Source organism: Halyomorpha halys, unplaced genomic scaffold, assembly GCF_000696795.3.
Source record: "Halyomorpha halys isolate HHAL.00 unplaced genomic scaffold, Hhal_1.1 Scaffold708.1, whole genome shotgun sequence".
NCBI classification, from domain to species: Eukaryota; Metazoa; Arthropoda; class Insecta; order Hemiptera; family Pentatomidae; genus Halyomorpha; species Halyomorpha halys.
The window spans coordinates 714,538-721,289 of NW_027113783.1; the positions used below are offsets into that span (position 1 = coordinate 714,538).

General features: G+C 31.9%; 1 protein-coding gene and 1 non-coding gene across 3 annotated transcripts in view; both read right to left on the reverse strand.

Annotated features, from left to right (window-relative positions):
- The window catches only part of sprt (PDZ domain-containing protein sprite), a 149,926-nt gene that overhangs the window by 108,093 nt on the left and 35,081 nt on the right, over positions 1-6,752 (reverse strand). The window lies entirely within an intron of this gene.
- Positions 4,547-4,665, reverse strand: LOC112210155 (U11 spliceosomal RNA). The gene has a single exon (XR_002945029.1). It is a non-coding gene; the product is annotated as a U11 spliceosomal RNA (small nuclear RNA).

Here is a 6,752-nt window from a genome sequence, read left to right on the forward strand (position 1 = left end):
TACAGGCGTGTAGAGAAACTACCCATTGGTAGCACTCTAATGACATTTTACATTAGCTGGTCTCGTGGCCATCTTCTTTTCAGGCGCCTCGGAGGAGTCAGGAATGGAAGAGGATGCAAGGTTAGAAGCTAGAAGGTTTGTAATGGGATAGTGAGTTTTATAATGGTTAGGGAGTTTATAATGGAAGGAGTGATATCTGGTTCGGGCTAGATCTGTTACATAGGGAACATTAAGGTCTTTATGTATGATTTTATTTGTGACAAAATAAGGAGCATTGAGGATTTTACGAAGTATTTTATATAAATAATTAAAACATAATTTTCATATTATCCTTTCCTCTTACTCTCTGTATTCTTCACTAACGTTCTGGCCTTCAGGAAAATAAAATATTCATATTTTTTATTTAAATTTCACTCATTACAACAAATAATGAGGAATCTATTGTTGTAGGAATCTGTAAGTAGAATCTTTTGTTCCTATCTATCTGGTATGAGTTACGATGACAACAAGTTTTTGTTTTCACTATATAGACCAGGATTCATTTAGTCTTTTGTGAATTGTTTTGTGTGATGTACGTCACGTTTCGTTTTTTTTAACCTCTGAAACAGAGAGTTTTTGTAAAGTCAGACAGGCTGTCGAAAACTTCTTCCAATTCAAATCAACCACATTTTACAAGGAAGGAATTGATAATCTTCCAGAAAGATGGTTTCGAATGAATCCATTTGACTAAGTGACCGATACATTGTTGAGGTTGGTCTACTTTCTATGATTTGGGTTATGTAGAATTATTATTTCACAGCAGTTATATATTAGTTACCCCATAAAAGAAGAAGAACTCAAGAATTTGTCTACAGAAGGTACTGAAGAAGGCCACGATTGTCAGGTAGGACAGAAACTAAAGAACTAAAATAAGAAAAAGGAAGTCTCTAAAACTCTCCCTGAAAGTGAAACCAGATAAGAAGCGGATTTATATATCATTCTGATTTATCCTCCGAGGACATATTATTAACAACATTAACAGGATCGAGGTTGTTCAATCTTTAAAACTAATAGTATAATAGTCTTCCTAAGGACCATATATTCATCAATTTAAAAAAAATAAATACATAAAACTTCATACACAATTATTCTGTAATCGGATACATTTCGGTCTGATGCATGATTGTAGTGATTGGAACTGAACATGTCAAGTCCAAAACGTTTTCCAGTTAATGAACAAACGTGTATGAAGATGACAATCAATATGAGAATTTCCAGAAAATAACATCTTTAAAACCTCATACATATTTATCAAGTCGATACCATACTATGAAAGTAGTTGCTCCATATTTGTTCAACTTAGCTTTATCTTCATGATATTACGAGTGTTTTCATTGTACTTCTGGTTGTGTAATCAATTATATAATAACTATTAAACAAATAGCTTTAAGTTGAATGTATTATTAAGGATTGGATTGGTTACACATGGTAAGGATATGTTTTGCTTGTTTTTGCAAGCATGTTTTGCGTAGCAGTAAATTGGCACTCCGTTTTATTATTTTTATATATTATGATTGCTCTTATTTTTCATGACAACAAATGTATGTTTTTACCTCAAAATAAGGACAAACAAGATTTGTTATCTAACAGTAAATATAATTTATAAAGTCGCAGCTATTTGTAAATACTTACATGATATAATTAATTTCTCTGCAACTTAGGACATTAGGAGAAAACAACCTACTCGAGCAGGGTACATCAAGTATACATTATAAACAGCTTAAGCACTCGGCTTGTCTACTCTAAACATTACAACAGAATAAGTTATGCAAACTGGAGTTTCCTGGACGCGGAGTACAACCTCTTGAAGGGGTGACCTCCCGGAGGTGAGGAAGGACTGGCGGTCTTCGTGACTCAACTCCAGAAGGTCAGTCAACAAGAACAAGACTCTATTCAGGAGTAATTACTTTTGCGATAGTCATCTCGTTCTGTAGGCGATTCATTTCTCACTCACAATCCATTCGCAAATACAAATTTACGTTGCAAAAAAAAAATGTTTTTAATTGTAGATCGTTGGTTTGTTAGTTGAAGGCTTAGTCATGTGCTTCGTAACTTTAATCAATTAGTATTTTTTAATTTGTATATATGATCTTTCTAAACAAAAATATATAAAAATTTTTAGTCCAGTCAATATTTTGCTGTGTTAAGGCCTTTTAAAGAATGCCTAATAATTTCTCATCTATTTCAGTTATCGGTAGGGGAAGCTCAAATTTCCCTATTTTGATATCGCACATATTTCGAAACGGCACCTCACACAGAAAATACAGATATATGTATATTTAAACTTAATATTAACGTAAGCAAATACAAATTTACGTTGCAAAAAAAAAATGTTTTTAATTGTAGATTGTTGGTTTGTTAGTTGAATTAGTTTATGTGGAAATATCTCGTCCTACAAATTTTTTTATGAAATGAAAAATCCTAATGAATTCTGATCATAAAGTTCTAAATAATAAATACAATTCCAAATATGTTTTCTAAAAATCTTATTGATTTCAATAATTTTAAAAATATTTCTATTATTCTTATTGTATTATAAAAAAATAAAACAAAATTATGGGCATTAAATTTAAATAATTATAAAAAAAACAATGTATAGAGATCATTTTTTGGACAAATTTTTGAACATTGTAGATGGAAATACACTTTTAGTAATTTATGAAAAAATCAAAACCATAAGGTTCAATCGATAAACTTTTCATAAAAATTTTAATGTTCGTTGGTAATAAAATAATAAGGAATGCTATGGTATTTAGAGAAAGAAGTAGTGATATGATATTAGAAAAAAAATTGGGAATAAAAACATTTTTTATACAGATTGGTGATGCCGGTTCGAATCCGGCCTGGGGCGTTGCTTTTATCATTGAGAGGCGGTCCCACAAAATGAAAAACGTTAACCCTTAACCATGGTTAGGCAGTATAGGACTCCAATGGGAGTCTTGGCCGAAAAAAATACCGATCATCCAATAACCTCAATAAAAATCAATTCTTTCCTTGCATTGGTTTGCTTTGTTTTTTTCAGTTCATGTACAAACTAAAATAAAGCTAAATGAAAAATTGATGAAGATATATATTCTACCCAAGATTCGTTCTAGGATTTCACTGGAAATTATCAACTTGAAGACTTTTCCAAAAATTATACGTTCTTCTATACTTAGAACTAACCGCAACCGTAAAATGGGGTAAGATAATGACAGGTGGGGTGAGAATAGACCAACACGGAACTCAATAAATTAGTACTCTTTGGTTGCTTTTAATTAAAGTTACTAGGTTTCTCGCTAACCAATTGTCCATAAACGAGAAAACTTACAGCTTAAGTAACAAACTACAAGATTGTACTGATTTGTTGAATTGCATATTGCTATATTTTCGCTCTATCTGGCAATAATCTCATCCCAATTCACGGTACTACAAATTTTGTTAAACTACGTTCTATCGTCTACCCGAAGAATGAGTTATGTAGTCCTTTCTATGTCTGACATGTTCTCAAACATGAAAAATGTTTCGTTTCCTTTTTCTTCTTTTCTAATTGCCAACCATGATTTCTACATGACGAGCATTTCAAAATATACACCTTCACCTCTACGTTACATGATCTCGTTACGTATCAAATGCTAGTCAGTATTACGCAAATATGTTTTATAATATCGAATATTTGCTCAACAAAAACGTGTCATCGCTGCAACCATTATAAAAATTCTAAAGGAAGCAGCCTTGAGCAGTTATACCTGCGATTAACATTAACGGTATCAAGGTTATTAATTATATATTCTCAACGCATTCACAGTTCCCACGGATGCTGTGTTTATGATATTAGTGGTTTAAGACGATGAATTAATTTGATGTGAAATACATTTTTAAATATATTAAACAAATTAAATAATCGAAAATTAAATCATACACCAACATATAACTATAAAAAGTGATACAAAATTAAAACATTAAGTATAAATAATGCGTTCTATACCTGGGTATGTATTTGATACATAAGTAAGTCCCCAATTAAAGCGTTTGCAAAGCTTGCTAACTTATGAAGTTTTCGCTCATGTATTTTTGTAATCTATAGTAATGATTTTTAAGAAAAAAAGTTTTGTGTTATTTAGTAGCTGATAAACCACTTAGTCTGGAATCTCAACAGTTCCTAAAAGGAAGAGAAGGTTTTATTTAAGGAAGAGAAACTCATACAACAGCATTGAAGGCCTAGGAAAGAACGAACAAAGAGACATTCTGTTCAAAATAGTACTATCTAAATCCTAAGATTCCGGTCTCGAGCAAATCAAATCCTTTACTAAACTTAAACCTTATCGATGAAAAGTATACACAGGATATATATCTTGTTTATAACAAGATATTTCATAAGAAGAAGATATCATTCACCAGAAAAGATATCTAGTTGTTTTGCTTGGAAGATTCTATTCGGAATAATTGAATATTTCTTAATTTGTCAATGTTGAATCCCGATTCACAAATGATCTATGTGAATTATTTATGGCATAGAATTGAAAATTAAAAAATAAGTGGCAGCCAACATCCCCAGTAGGATAAAAATTACGTGTTGAGTATGTCTTGATTGCCATACCCTACGCAACCCGTAGGTCACGTATGGGATCGAAGTGCCAAACACTCAAGGTATCCTTAACACCCAGCTATACATAGAGCATACCTCCTATATGTATGTACCAAATACCCACTAACATCATTACAGGAGGGTATGAAAAAAAAAATACAAAAAGTAATGATGAAATATTAACTTATTACATTCAACAAGATACCGATTTATTTTGACTACTTAAAAGTCTCATAGTTAATCATGTTGCAGTAGTCGTGGGTCAATCCTGTGTGTTCGGTAGCACTCTTAGAGCCCTCTCAGCCTCTATAAAGTAGGGAAAAATCTGGCAGTTGGTCGTGCTCTTAAACCAATCATCTCCTTGTATAACCATTGTTCAAAAAACTTTCTTAAAAATTACTGAACCCCTGATTCTGCATGGGTTGTAACAGTTCACATTATTTAAAAATCTCATAAAAAATATTTCCCCTGAAACTTAAATTCGACGAAGAACTCATTCCCCGAACCTCAAGATAAAATATAAAGCAAAAAAAGAAAGTTAATGGGTTTCCAATTTACCAATAAGAGATGAGATTTGAGCTTAAAAATAAACATAAAGTTATCGCTTACTGATATAAACCTGTCCGAACCTATGTTCTGTTGACTTTTTCAATCTAAATCTTATAGATTTCTCACTCACATCTCTGTTGTTGCGCAATGGATTGTAGTTTAACTTCCAATGATGAAAAATAACTCCATGAAAAATAAATTCTCAAATATGTATAACAAAATATCCTAAATTTTCGGTAAATACGGTTCAGTTCTTTTGGATAATTAGAGTTTCGCAGGAATGTAGACAGCGACAAAAACTAAACACCATTTTAAAACTTTTTTTCAAGGGTCTTGAAGTGTGAAAATTAAATAAAGTCATATTATATTAATGCTAATTACAAATTAGGTAGTTGAAGAAATAACATGTATTCAATTTTAATGGTTTTGACATTGATAATTCATATCATGTAAATATTCTTTTTAAGATACCGGGAAAATTTGAGATAGTAAATTCTTCCTACTATGCGTTGATACTGTAAACACTTTCCTTACCTCAGTATTTTAAAATATGATGCAATCATCAATGCAATGAATCGAGATGAGGTATAAGCAAAAAATGATCATCATTAATCAACTATTATTTGAATACTGACAGGATCGACCTTGACTCGATTAAATAATTACAATGCATTCTAAAATCGAGCTCATTAATAAATTTTCAAACCATTCTTCACCATGTTGTTTAAACTCTACAAAAAGACTTCCTCCAAAGGATTCCAAAAAAGACAGTGAAGGGCTCAGACAGCGGGTCGCTATCAGATTTATGCTCTGTCGGCGGATGAATATTTATTAGGCAAAAAGCGAAAACCTTGGCAAAAACTAAACAACGATCTAGCTGGACTGTAGGAGTGGCTCTCCTTGATTCCACGTTCATCCGACAACTATATCTTGTTTCACACTTTCTGGTAAAGGGCTGTCCAATGTATGATAGTGAGATGTGTCAGTGCCTAACATTATCGTAGAAGAAATATTTCACTAAGAACTTGTAGGTTTACACGCCTACTCAAGAAAAATTGTCTGATGAAGCTGCAATATATTATAGTAATATCATAATAGATTATGCAGGTTCAAGTATCAATACTCTTGTATCAAATCGATCATAACATTTATCCACCAATCCGGTCATATTGTCGGACTGAATCTCACTATCGAAAACGAATCAAATTTAGATTATATTAATTTTTTAATAATTAATTAATAATGTTACAATGAACATGCTACGGTATAATATTCTCATAAATCTTTTAGTAACTTGGATTATTTCAGAGATCTTAATACACGAAAAGACAATTACTGTAAATTATCATAAAAGTTTTTGATGACCACACCGTGTTTCCTTTTCGGCATCATGTACCTATATCTATTGGTACCAGTATCAAAGATACTTAATGGGTTAAAATATAACGAGTTTATTTATTTGTTAAATTAAAAAAAATATGCGACATCCAACTGTTCTATATCTCACCAATTACCATTAAAAAGTGGTACAGGTTTGAAGGGCTGGAATAGTTTTCTCAGAGGGGGCGGGTGAGGGAGAGGGAGAGGAAGAGGGAGA